This window comes from Mustela putorius, unplaced genomic scaffold (assembly GCF_011764305.1).
Source record: "Mustela putorius furo isolate JIRA1106 unplaced genomic scaffold, ASM1176430v1.1 tig00001433_pilon_pilon_pilon, whole genome shotgun sequence".
Lineage (NCBI taxonomy): Eukaryota > Metazoa > Chordata > Mammalia > Carnivora > Mustelidae > Mustela > Mustela putorius.
In genome coordinates, this window is record NW_025421741.1 from 987,421 (window position 1) to 1,001,259 (window position 13,839).

General features: G+C 60.6%; 1 long non-coding RNA gene across 1 annotated transcript; it reads left to right on the forward strand.

Moving 5' to 3' along the window:
- The first annotated feature begins 4,350 nt into the window (after positions 1–4,350).
- Positions 4,351–10,358, forward strand: LOC123394093. Its single transcript, XR_006608868.1, has 2 exons — positions 4,351–5,701; positions 6,301–10,358. It is a non-coding gene; the product is annotated as an uncharacterized LOC123394093 (long non-coding RNA).
- The last annotated feature ends 3,481 nt before the right edge of the window (positions 10,359–13,839 follow it).

Sequence of the window (13,839 nt, forward strand, 5' to 3'; positions counted from 1 at the left end):
AAAACGCAATCGTGTCCTGTTGGCCTGAAGGGAAGCACGACGGGAAAGGCTCTCTCGCCTGCAGAGGGGACCGGCCTACAGCGGGATCAGGGCGGGGTTCGGAGGCCTTTCCGTCCCAGTCCCCGGCCGACGTTTCTGACCTCTCATCCACGCGTGCTGTGCCTCGCGGTCTGCAGCGGGGAGGCGGCTGCGCTGGGAGCTGGCGGGGGTGGGGGACAAGCTCTCTGTCCCCAACTTCGACATACCACTGGCCAGGCTGACCTCCTCTCTCTGACGGGGCAGTTGGTCCCCTGCCAGCCCCCCACCCCGAAAGTTCCCTGCGAGGAGCTGAGGAGCCCTACCGACCACAGAGAGTAGAGCTCAGACACCCCTGGGCCTCCATGGTGAGCCCAGGACCAGCGGCTCCTCCATCCCTGGGACTTTCCTTATACAAGGCAACATGCCCTCTCGCGCTTCTGCCCGTCGGCACCAGCGTCTGTGGCTTAGGACTGGCGGGCCCTGGCGGACAGGGACGTCCTCCTGCGGGCAGCTTGGGAAGAGCCCCGCGCTGGCGGACACCTGCTAGGGGCAGGCGCCACCTGAGCTGCGTCCTGAGCGGGACTCCCCGAGCCCCCAGCTCCCCAACACGCGTTCTGCTGTCTTCACAGACACCATGACTGAGGCTGGAGGGGACTGAGATTCTGGCCTGACACCCCTAAGCCGAGGCTGGAGGAATTAGCAACGTTGCGTGTTTAGTTACATTTGGTTCCTGCGCATTGTCCTACTGATGTGTTTTATTTGTATTTCATTCATCTGTTACTTTGACAACTAGACGCTGGGGCATCTACACATTGAGTTCAGCCTCCCCCGCCCTCCGCCAGACCTTTTTTCAAATCGCCTCGGTGGTGCTTATCACAATGTGGCCCCGTGGTGATGGTTCAGACTCCGGGGTGCTAGGTACTATGGATGCTGCAAAAGGGGGCCCCCGCGGGATGGCCGGGCAGCAGACAGCGAGAAGCTCTACTCCTGTCTCCATGTGGACTCCAGCCCAACCGCAGCCACGGACGTCGGGGTCCCACAGCATTGTCAAGGTTAACAGACCAATAAACAAACACCTTTCTTGTTGGACGCAACAACAACCAGGTTTCAGTCCTTTGCAACCAAGAGCCCTGACTTATAAAAATATCTTCTCCACACTTCTTGGCACGGCATCCCTACCACCTGTTACCATGACAACGCACAGACGGCAACGAGTCAAGCCCATGAATAATAGAGGAGAGGCAGCTGACCAGGATGCGAGTTTCCCCAAGTTTCCCCCATTGGATTTCACAATGAGACTTGGCACCCACAGACTTCCCGAGGTTTCTACGATCCTACCTGCCCAGGCACTAACCTGAGAGGGGAGACCCTGCGCTGAGGTGACTTCACCTCACGTGCACGGGGAGCTCGCAGAAGGAAAGAAGCGGGAACACCACACGCTGTCCTCTTGGAAATCGAGCTCTGCTCCGGGAAGGCTCTGCTGTGCCGGCGGGCCTCACGGGGAACAGACGGAGTACAGATTCCCTCCTCCCACGTAAAACCACTTCACACAGTTGGAATTATTTAATATTTTGGTTTCCGTTTTTAAGAAAGGGAAAAAAAGTGCACCTGCACCAGGGCCGGCAGACGGAGCTCATTAGCATCACGGGTGGGGAGTCCGCTACTCTGCAACTTTTGTGTAGCAAAGAAGGGAAGGAAAAAAAGCTTCTTTATCCTATTTAACGTGAGATCTCCAAGTTGGCCACTGCATTTCTCCAACGCAAATAAATGAAAAGAAATGTGCATCAGCTAAAGAAATGTGCATCAGCTATTCTGCATTATCCTCAGAACAATCCCTGTTTTTCGGACACAATAGGAGAGGGAGACAGAGGAAGAGAGAGGCATGAATTATCTACTCAGCCCCATCACCCTTGGGGAAAATACAGAGAGGCACAGACACAAAGTTTCTAATGAGAACTGGCCTTTCCCTGGTGGGCGGGGGAACACAGCCCCCAGACGCAGCCCCCTCCCCGGAGCCCCTGATCATCTCCATGGCCTCAGGCCCCCACAGGAAGCCCACTGACAGCACCAGCACCGGATCAGGGCTGGCCCCCAGGAACGCTGCTCTTCAGGCAGTGGGTGGCCCAGCCCCTGGAGGCTCTCCTGAACATCAGGCCAGGGGGCACAGGTGTCTTCCCCCCAAACAGGCTCCGCCCATGCTTCTCTTCCCCCAGGATCATGACACATGGGTCCACACCTGCACGACGCGGGCTCTGCCCACCAGTCCCCAGATCCCAGTAGCCAGGCCGCAGAACGTGTTCCATCCCTGCGTGAGTCTGTGGGTGCATGACTGGAATCCTGAGAGATTCACATCCAGGGGACACACGGCCCCCAGCAAGGCCCTGGGGGCTGCAGAACCTGCCTCGGGACCAGGGACGGCAAACTGCACTCAGAGGAAACCCGAGACGCCCTGCCCAACCCGTGTCCCACAGCCCAGCCCTTCAGGGAGATGCCCCACGTGGGCTCTGCCACTCCCCGAGACTCCGCGGCTCCCTACAGCTCCCCCCAGCGCACAGACGCTCCAGAAGGTGGCCCTGCCCAGGGCACGGCTGGTGCTCGACGCCCGGCACGGTGCCCGGCACGTAGCGGGGGCTTGGCGAGCGCTGCCTGGCCATTTCATGAGTCCACTGGGGGATGGGATGAACGCATGGACCCCCTCTTTCTGAATCCTCGGGGGCCCCGGGGGTCGGTTTCCTGGGAGACGCAGGGACAGGGTGAGGGGGCTGGTGCTGCAGGTGCTTAGTGCCCGCACGTCCCGTGTGCCCCTCAGAGCCCGTCCTCCGACCTGCTGGGGGTCTGTGCCGCTCTTATATTTGATGGGCCCAACTGCGCGGAGAAATTCTAGCAGCATCCATAATTAATAACGCTGGCGTGCTGGCTGAGGCGGCAGCATTTGGGCTCAGAACAGCCTCGGAGCCGAGAGCAGCCTCTCAGGATGGAAAGGCCTTCCAGGGTTCCCTCTGCGTCTTGCGTTCATGGACCAGTGGCCTGGAAAGCAATTTAGTTGTGCTCTCCGTGAGGCCCGGGGCTTCTGGTGGCCGCTGGATTCCCGAACCGCATCCCTCCCAGACCGCCCGAGCGCTGCCCTTTGACACAACCACCCTGGGTCCCGGCCCTCGGAGCTCGCTCCGTCCTCCGCAGGGAACCCCTCGGTGCCCTCTGTTCCTGCACGGCCCACCCCACGCGGCCACACCCCACGTGCCGCCCAGAGTGCGACTGCCACACACACACGGGCCCGGGTCTGCTCGCTCACCGTGGTGTCCCAGCACCAGGGAGTCCGGGACACGGGGTCTGATGAGTGAGCGGGCGGGTGCGTGCGCGGGTGTTTGGGTCGGGGGTGAGCCGACGGGAGGCGCTTCCACCGCACGGACACCCACCGCCAGCCCCCGCCAGCGCACCTGGTTCTCACGCTGCGGGGACCATGTGGGTCCCCTGGGAGCTGGCTAAAGCAGTGCCCGGGTCTCCCCAACACTGTGGTCTGGGGCCCGGGATCTGCACTCATAACCAGGCCTTCTGGAGGCTTCTAAGCGGACCCCAGGTGGGGGCCCCGCCAAGCCAGCCTCTAGAAGGTTCTCCTAGAGAACAGGGGTGCTGAGTGGAAAGCAGGCTCCCACTCTGCCTCCGCAGAGCCTGGCTCCTGAGAAAGTGCTCAGTGGACTCCAACCCCAGGAGCGCTTTCCCTCCCCGCCTGCATCCCCTTCACGGCCAGGATCCCGGAGAGGACAGTGAGGACGCTGCTCCGTGGTCCCCACTTCCGGAGCCCAAGGACACGTCTCGGCACTGATGCTTGGGAAGGGCCGCTGGGAACCATAAACATCTCCCAGAAGCCGGCTCTCCGGGACGGCACGCGGCGGGTGAACCCGCGTCCACGAGGCTGTTTCCTCATCAGTGAGGGGGGTCGGCGGCGTCAGGACTGGCCCCCGACACGGCAGGATCTGTGTGAGCAGAGAGCATGCGGGCTCTTCATTGAGAGCCGGCCCTCTGCGCCCTCCAGCTTGTGGCTCAGGGAGGAGGCAGGGAGGTTCGGGGCTGGAGGGACTGGCGTGAGAGCCCCGAGGGCAGTGCAAGGGTGAGGTCACCTGGAGGGCCAGGGTGCCCCTGGGGGACCTGAGCGACCCCCCGAGCCAGCCCTCCGCCTGCTCTCTCGGGCTCAGGGGGGCACAGAGCAGACGCCCCCCACACATGTGCACACACAGGTGCACATATTAAGACACAGCATACACAAACGTGTGCACATATGAAGACACACGTGCACACACACATGCACAAGCACCCAGAGACACACACAGACACACACACGTGTACTTCCACACGCAGCCACACTCACACGGGCACCTGCACAGACAAGTACGCACACGACCGTTCAGGAAACACCACGTCCCTGTGCCGTCGGCATTGTCCTGTTTGCGAGGACTTTCTCCTGTCCCCATGGTGTCCCACATCTGCCGCCTGCCCCAGACAGCAGAGAAGCCAGGCCCCTCTGGGCGGTGACAGTCAGCTCCCTCTGCAGGAACCCGCCATCCAACATCTGGACAGCTGCAGAGCTCAGCAGGCTGAGAGCAAAGGGGCTCTCCACGGACGCCCAGAACTCAGCAGGTCACGGCGGTCAGACGTGCAGGAGCCCCCTCTTCCCCAAACTGGATGGAGTCCCCTACTGTGGAGCCCGGAACCGAGGGCATCTGCACACTCTGAGTGCACAGGGTGTCCTGGCAACTGTTCCCACAGGCACGCCAAACCACGGAGTCCGAGTGTCCCGTCCACAAGACCCAGATGTCCCTCTGTCTTCTGTGGGGTTGGTGGAGAGGCCCCCGCTGTGTGCCATGGGCCACCCCGGGTCACCACCATGGGTGTCTGTCTGGAACATGAGCTGTGGGTGCCGGGGCCTGGCCGCTGTGGGATCCTTGTGGGGCTGGCGTGTTCCCAGGCCTCCTCAGGTCAGCAGGGTCTGCTCCCCTCCATGCCTAGGCCAGAGGGAGGGACCAGGGGACCCTGGAGGGTGGGGGCCGCAGCTGGCACTTCCTCATGAAAGGTCCTCAGAGAACCACACAAGGGGGCCTTGTTGGGAACAGCCTCCCCCAGCTCAGGGTTTCCTCCCACAGGAGCAGGAAGGGTGACCCCGGGACCGGGGTCTGATGGCCTGCCTTGTGGGGGGCCACTGCCAGTCTATTTCTAGCTCCAGCCTCGGAGCCCCCCAACCCTGGGGCCCTGAATGAAGCTCTTTGCAGCTCGACCATCTGCCCTGTGGCCTCCCTGTAGCTGTCCCCTCCAAAGGGCAGAGGTGACAGATCTCAGCAGGGGGCGGGGGTTGGAGGGCACAGCTGTGAGGGTGGATGTGGCAGAGGCCTCAGCACCCATGAAGAGGCTCCCCGGGGAGCCGGCCAAGGATGCCCTTCCTCTACAACTTCCATGGTCTCTCCTTGGCCATGCAGGGGGTCCCAGCCTCTCCTTACCCGAGGTCGTGCCTGTCATACCCACATTCAGCGTCCCTCTGTCCCCTGGGTGAGGCCAGGACTCCCCCAAGGAGTCCCCCACGGGGTCAGGGACACCGTGCCTAGAACATGGGCACAGACAGCAAGACTCAGCAGAGGCCACTCCACAGACAGGCCCAGGGGTGCACAGGGTGACACACAGCCCCAGGCAGGAGGTGAGTACCCCATCCTTCCCCAGCTGGAACTGCTGGTCAGGGAGCCTGGGCCCTGGGGATGTGGGGGTATTGGCAGCCCTGAAGGGTCCCATCAACTGGGGCCAGGAGTGGGTGGGTCCTCTGGGCTTCTCCTGACCTCAGTTTCCTTGCCTGTAAGATGGGACCGGGAATCCCCGCAGGGAGCTTCAAGGGCTGTTCTGAGGAGGGGGAGCAAACACGAAGGCCCATCTAGACCCCCGCCGGCGTGGGGCCCCACAGAGCGCCCAGGGCTTCCCCAGGGTAGTAAGGATAAGTCAGAGATTCTCTCTGCAGACTGAGAGCCCCCCTCCCGTCTGGACCTCAGTGCTCACAGGACCTCAGCTGCTGCCTGCCTCGGGGTCCGGGTGGGTCAGAACGGCCCAGACCACCTGGACAGCATGGGGGAGAGCACCCCAGGGAGACCAGGTGCCGCTACCTGAGGAAGAAGGACCCAGCTCCCTGGGCTGCCCTCTGGGTTCCCCGGGGAGCTGTCACATGGGGTGTCCCAATTCCCGTCCAGAAGTGGGGTGCCCCCTCCCAGCATCCAAGACGCCGTACCGTCTGTCCTTGGGAGCCTGCAGGTTCCACAGGAACAAGATGCCAGGACAGGGGTGCAGGACCGGACCTCACTGACACCCGCTCCGGGAGGAGAGCGTCACGCACCTGCAAGGAGCCAGGCCGGCCGGGACCGGGTCACCCTGGGCTGTCCTGTGAGTGACTGGTCCCCTCACCAGGAGCAGGAGGAGAGGCACAGCCCCAAGGACGCTTGCTAATCAGGGAGACTCCGCTGTAATTCGCTGCTTCTGGGCCAAAGCTAGGCTGTTATGGGGATTCCTGGCCTGGGAGGAGGAGCAGGGTTAACTCGTGTGGGCCCAAAGGCAGGTCTTGGAATCCAAGATGCTTCTGAGTCCGTGCTTCCTCCTGCTAATTAATTGGATGGAAGCTGTTAGACTTTATGAGGAAACTGGAGATAAAGCAGGTTCGGGGAGTCTGGGAAGATTAAGTTAATTTATCTGGTTCAGGAGCCGCGGGAAGCATCAGCAGAGCCGCTGTTTCAAAGGGAGGCGCGGGGCCTGTGCGCGGTGCAGGCTGCTTGTCCCCTGCCTGGGGCTTGCCGAGGGGCAGGGCCGGCTGCTCAGAGGGGTCTGCAGGGCCCTGTGTTCCTGGGCAGGGGCGAGCCCTGGTTTCCCCGAGGGGCGAGGGGCGTAGGGTTGGGGACGGCGCCTGCCGTCTGGGGTGTGTGGGGTCTCCCGGGGGTCATGTTCTAGGACCCCCACCCCGTGTCCCTCCTGGGTCAGCGGAAAGGACCCGGTGCTCAGCTGCCCCCGCCCCTCCCTGGGGTGCTGGCTGCTCTGGGCGGGGCCTGCACCCCTGAGGAGCCCGCCCCTCCCCTCCGTGCCCCGCCGCCTCCCGCCCCTGTGCTGGTTTGTAAGCACCGCCTGGCCCTGGACTGCATCCATCTCCTACCCTTCACTGTGGACTATTTTATTTCAAATGCGAATACCCCGCTGGAGGTCTCGTTCCGGGTCTGGCCATACTGTCATTTTACGAGAAAATGGGGCGTCCCTCTCCTCGGGGCCCCTGGTGAGACCCGAGCCCACGGCGCCGGGCCATCTGCGGGAGGCGGTGGCAGGACACTCTGCTGTCCCCTCCTGTCCTCTAACCGCTGTTTCCTCCTCCCCTGCCCCCGTGCCGTCTGTGATGCTGAGAGCTGGCTGCGCAGCGCTCCCCGGTCCCCTGGGACTGCGCGTCCGCGCGCCGCTGGAACCAAGCGCGCTTGTGTCCGAGAGCCGCCCGCGGACAGTAGTCTTCCCCATCGAGGCCTAATCACGGTTTCAGTTAGCGCCCTCGTCTTCGAAACAATATAAATAGATGAAATAGTTATATCGTGTGCGTATTTATATCGTCTATAAATTATATAGTGAGTATGTAACATAGATCTAATTTTGTCTAATGTGAGGTCCTGACACACGCATAGGGATGCTATGTATTTGTGTACTCAAGAGATCAACATTTTTATAACCATTAATTTGTAAAACAGAAATGCCCCCTTATAGAAATGGGTTGGGGGACCATGCAGGGGCCTTGAGCACCCGCTAGAGTGTCCCGACCCCCCAGAACTGTGGCCCCTGAGGCGCTCAGGATGGGGACACTTTCCCCTCCTGAAATGCACCTTAACTGGCCCTACTGTTGGTCCTGTCCTCTGTCAGCTCCTGGGCCCCCTGTGCGTTAGTCCGTCCCTCTCAGGGCCTTCTGCTCACAGAACCCGCAAACCCGCCCTCCTTGGGATCTGTCCTCCAGAAGCTCAGCTCCCAACTAACCTGTGAGGAAATATTGACCGATATTCCGGTCCAAACAGCAGCAGACTGTGCATTCATCATGGAGGGCTGTCCCCACCCCTGCCTGGCCCGCCTGCACCAGCTTGGTCCCTCCTCGATGCCCCTTCCGCTCCCTGACCCTCCCTCGGGCACTGGCTCCTCATTATGCAGACCCACCTGGCCTGCGAAGCCTTTTCTTCCCTTCCCTGTCCCTTGCCTGCCGCTCAGTGGGGCACTGCAGGAGGGCGGGGCAGGCAGGAGCTGCTCACACTATTTTCCTGCTTCACCCAAAAGGTCCTTCTGACTAGGGAGGACCCCGCTGCCTAGGAGTCTGGGAGCCTCATGTGGTCAGACAGCAAGGCCCTGGGAAGGGAAGAACCCCACCCCCTCCCCACCTCTGCCTGGGGAAGGAGGCTTTTCCGGACACGGACACGGTCCTGGGCTCTCACCGTTCCCCAAACGGCTGCCTGGGGGAGGTGGGGGGGTTCACCAGATCACACTCACCTGGGAGCATCTGGTGGGCTGGGCTCTGTCCTGGGACCCACTCAGGATGCCAGGGGTGGGGAGTCACAATCCCAGTCCTCTTAGAAATGAGCAGAGCCCTGAGCTCCGGGCACCAAGGTCTGCTCCTGGCCTGGGAGGTGGCTCAGGGGCCAGCCAGCTTCACCTGCACCCTGTCCCTCCCTTTCTGTAGCGGGGGTCCTCATTCCATCAGCAACAGCGGTCGGGTTAAACACAAGAAAGAAGAGCTCTGCGGAGACAGTCGATTATAACCTGATGTCCGGAGCATCAGGTTATGATATGATATGGTAATTCGGGATTTTTTTAATTGTTTGTTGTGATGTAGTTGAGCTATAGCATTACCGGACCCTCAGGCGTCCGACAGGACCCGTGTTTGTAGCTACTGCAAGACCAACATCTCGGTGGCGTGCACCTGTCACCAGACCCACAAACCTCCATCCTTCTGAACCGAGGAACTTTCAAAGGAGCAGTACAGTGTTATTCCCGAGGGTCACCGTGTGGTGGTGGTCCCAGACTTTCGTATTTTAAAACAGGAAGTTTAGGGGTGCGTGGGCGGCTCGGCTGGTAATGGGGCCAACTCTTGATTTCTGCTCAGGCTGATGTGAGGACAGCACACCAGCTGAGCCTCTGCAAACGTGACATTCCTCCAGGAAGCTCCCAACTCTGCCTGGTAATGCCTTGCTAGAGGAAAAACAACCACCTTAACTTGACAACGGCAAGGCCTCCTAGATCCCGTGAGTCTTCTTCAACATAGGAAAATCCCTTTGAAACCTCCCTTTTCCTTAGGTCCTCGAACCCTAGGTGTACAGTCAGCCGCCCCTCTCAACGCCCGCGCAGCAGCTCTCTCTGCCCACGGGCCCTGTCCCCGGGCTTCACTGCAACCACCTTCTTACACCAAAGACATCTCAAGAATTCTTTCTTGGTCGTCTCCACATCTCACTCCACTGAACCTCCCCTACATTCCAAAACTCCACCGAGCCATGATCTCAGGGCCCTGGGATCTAGCCCAGCCTTGGGGGATCCTCTCCCGCTGGCCCCTACCCCACACTCCTGCACTCACTTGCTGCCTTCTTCTCTCTCTCTTGAATAAAGAAATAAATCCTTAAAAAAGAAAACCCGGACGTTTCTGCCTCAACCCCCTTTACCCACTCACCCACCGACCAAGCAGGCGGGTGCGGCACGTGGGGAGAGGCGATACCCCTGCGCCGACCCCCCGGCCACTGTGGGCAGAGATGGGGTCTCACAAAAGGAAAGACAAGACACTGCCTTCTGGACATAAGGGAAGCCCTTTCAGGCCCAGACCGTCCGGTGATCTAGGCGTAGCCGGCATGATTGGCCCAGAGCATTTTCCGGCAGGCTGAAAGTTCAGAGGAATAGATCCCCGTGGATCGTGGCTTCGAGGGAACAAAGAACAGAAGAATGGCTTCAGGCCAGCAGGGGACAGCCCCTCAGGGTGGGGACAATAACCCAGTGGTCAAACTCCCACAGCTGGCTCCACCACAAAGACTGACCTGAGTCTCCAGCTGTTGTCTCTGCAGGATCTAAACTCAGATACGCAACCAACTCAGGCCAGAGAATCGAGAATCAACGGTGCCCACTCTTGCCTCCTGACTTCGACTCTGTCACCTGAGGAAGACTTGCCCCCAAGTTCCTGCTGAAACCCCATTGCAAAGCCCCTTCCTGAATATGTGTGTACCCTTAGCTTACAACCTGCCCAGGCTTACCCCTCCAGAAGACATCGGTGTGAGGGTCCCCATGTTCCCCTTACATGGTGCAAGTAAAATGCTTCCTTTGCCTAATTTCTGTCTTCGTTGTCTTTTACTTCTTTAATTACTTTTATTTTAAATTCTTTAATGTATCTTAATTAATTTGTTTATCTAGACTGTGTACTTTAGCTCCACACCTACCACAAGGCAAACACACCTTCCCCTAACACTTCTGACCCCGCAGCAGCACTGATCTTAACAATTAACATAGTAGCTCCCAGATACAGAGAATAAAATCCAAACTCCTCCCCGTGACCTGGGGGCCAGGACACGCCTCCTCTCCCAGCTGCGGACTTCCTCCTCCTCCATCCCTCCCACCACACTGGCCACTTGTGTCCCTGAGACACCTGTCTCCCTGCCTCAGGAACTTTGCACAAGCTGTTTTTCCCTCCCAAGTGCTCTTCCTGTGTGGGCACTGAGGACATTGACTTGATGGCTCATCCTGAGCCCTCTGGGGACTGAGACGTGTGGTGTCATGATAGGAGCTGCCTGGAAGTGACATTCCCAACTCTGGGTCATCCTGACAGGACCCCCACTCCTCCCACCTCTGTGAGCCCAGGACGTGGCTCTGGGAAAACTACAAGTAGGCCCTTCCTCAAACACATTACTGCCATCTGCCGGGAAACTGCCCTGTGAGGGCATAACTCCAGGATGACTGATGGGGACTGTACTGGCGGACTTGGGCAGTGCGCAACCTGGCCAACAGCACCTGGCAACCCTGCCTCCTCCTTCTCCTCCCCCTCTGCACTCCCTGACTCTTCCTTCTGACTCAGACCTCTAGTCGCCAGCTGACACTATGTGTTCCGTGAAATAAATGTCGGTCTCACCTCCTGTCTAGAACGTCTAGGAGGGCTGGGGTTTGGTTGTTTTATTCAAGGCTGTGCTTCCAGGGCAGGAAACAGCGCCTGGTACAAGGCAGGGACTCAACCAACACCTGTTGAAGAAACAAATGAATGACTGAAGGAATGAGTTCTCCTTCCTCCTTCCCCTGTGCCGGTCCCAGGGTGGGGTCCCTGGATTGTGACCCCCACCAGACCCAGGGCCCTCCACGTGGTCCAGGGGAGCCGCTGGGCAGGCTCACGGGTTGGCTGCTCTGCGCACTGGGAGCCGCGTCTGGGCTGGGCTGGGCCGCCAGGTGCCCAGGGACCTCAAGCGCAGCCCCGAGGAAAGGAGCCGGATTCTCTCATCACGGAAGCGTTTGAACAACCGCACAGGCGCGGAGCAGCCGCCAGTGAAAACGCAAGCTCAGAAAACAGCGGCGGCTTCTGCAAATGAGAGGTTTGCGTTGTGCCCTGGACTTCTGAGCAGGCATGGCCGGCAGGGGCGGCAGGGGTGGCAGGGTCGCAGGCGGGTTCTCTGGGAGCCGCAAGGGCACGGGTCCCACGTGCCGGGAGCAGGTCCTGAACTGGATCCGCACCAGCCCCCCTGGTGACTCGGAGCCTCTGGGAGCCGCACGAGCATGTCCTTGTAAAGTTTGTGCGACCACCAGTCAGGCCGGAGCCCCAAAAGAGCAAAGGAAGGGACTGAGGCCCCAGAACCTCCCGGCCACCGGACTGGCAGGTGCATGGGGGAGGGGTGCCGCCTCCAGTCTGTGGGCCCACGGGGTGCACAGGGTACCTCTGCTGGTCTGTCCCCCTGTCCCATTCTCTCTGCCCTCCTGTGCTGTCATCAGGGAGGTGACCTTCCCCTCCCGGTGCGAATGTCCACTCCTGTCCAGGACGCACCTGCCCTCCCCGCCTACCTTCCCAAGTCCCAGATCCTGGAATCTCATCTGCCAGGCCTACTTGCGTGGGTCCCCATCCTGAGCCCATCCTGTGACCAGGACATGGAGCTCAGGGACTCCCCGGATCTGGGGTCTCCTTGGATCCTGGCTACAGGCCTGGGCATGCAGAGTTTACCTCCTGCCCACAAGCCTGAGAGTGGGGAGGGCTTCTCCAAGGGATGGGAGTGTGGGGTGCTCGAGGGGGTGTGGGAAGGAGGCGGTCAGCAAATCAGGGACACCCCCTGCCCCCCAGCTCCCAGACCAGCAAACTGGGCTTTGCATGGGGACAAGCATGTCCTCACCAGGGCTGGCTGTCTGCCTGCCTGTCTGCCTCTCTGTCTGCAGGGCCTCTGTCCCCACCCCCTGGTTGTGTAAGCAGCAGCTGCTCCCCATGGGGGAATCGAGGTCCTGCTTAATGACACAGAGGTGAGAGTCTTCCCATCACTTGATTCCCCCTCCCAGGGTTCCAACAGGAAAGATGGGCTTTCTTTCGCACCCTGCCAGCCACCCCACGGGTGAGCCTGCCTGGACGAACGGGAGAGGCTCCTCCATGCAGAGCGTGGTTACACCCGTGAGTCCCCTGTTCCACCTTGGCATGGTGACAGTTGCCCCAAGTGGTAGGCAGTGGGCATCAGGCGGTGGAAGCCGCCTGCAGAAACCCAGACTCCAAACATTTCCCACCATCTCCTGCTCTTGGTGGAGAAATGGGGAACAGCGAACTAGGGGTGGGGGGAGGGTTGTGCAGAGAGGCAGGGTGGCAGGGCTGCGTCCCAGAGGGTCTAGGAATATGGGGAGCCTAGGTTGGAACAGTTCTGATGTGGGAAGCAGAGAGTGTGGTCAGGGCAGCCCGGCCGATGGACCCAAACATTGCTCCTGCCCCCTCGAGCTTTCCAGGCCCCTTTCCACACATTTCCAAACCCTGGGTCTGCCGTGCAGCAAAGGAACCTGCCCCGGCCATCTCCCAGCGCGCCGCTCCCCGTGGGCTCTGCACCAGAGAGGCCGCCGTTCATCAGACAGGACAGGGATGCCTGTGCTCACCTCCATCTTCTGCCAGGCAGGGTCTGCTCCCCACTTACAGATGAGGAGGCTGAGCCCCGGGGTAGAGGCAGCTCTGCCCAGACTGTCCCCCTGGGCTGCACCAACATCCATCTGTCCCCCAACCAGCCTCAGGGGCCAGGGGGAGGGCCGTCTCCATAGCAACAGAGGACAAAACCATTCATCCTGGGCTTTGGAAATTGTGGTCATAAAAAACAAAGATGGGAAAAATAAACCATCCCTGCTCCCACCTGCAGGAGGACCTGAGGGTACCTGAGCACGCAGGAGCCCGGCCAGCAGCGGAGACTCCGACTTTGCTGACCGAAACCACCCACCTCGGGCACCAGACAGCCAGGGGGTACGGTCAGCTCCAAGGACTGTCCAGTCTCATTCGGGTGACCCTGCATCGTCCCCGGTGAGAGGCTGTGTCATCGCTCCCGTCACGGTCCCCTGGGACTGTTCACCACCCGCAGGAACGGAGTCGCCCACCCGTCACCAGCTGACCGATGCCCGTCTGGTCCTCAGTGGACGCTGTCCCCTAGATGCTCTGGTCCCTGGGCTCTGGAGCAGCCCCGCCCCCGGGGTCCAGGCCCAGGCTTGTGCAGAGAGGCGCCCCCCCCTCGCCCCGGCTGACCCCATGGCTCTGGCGCCTCTGCCCCGGGGTGGGCACGCCAGCCACATGGTCTGGGGTCCCCGCGCTTACCTGCAAAGCCAGGC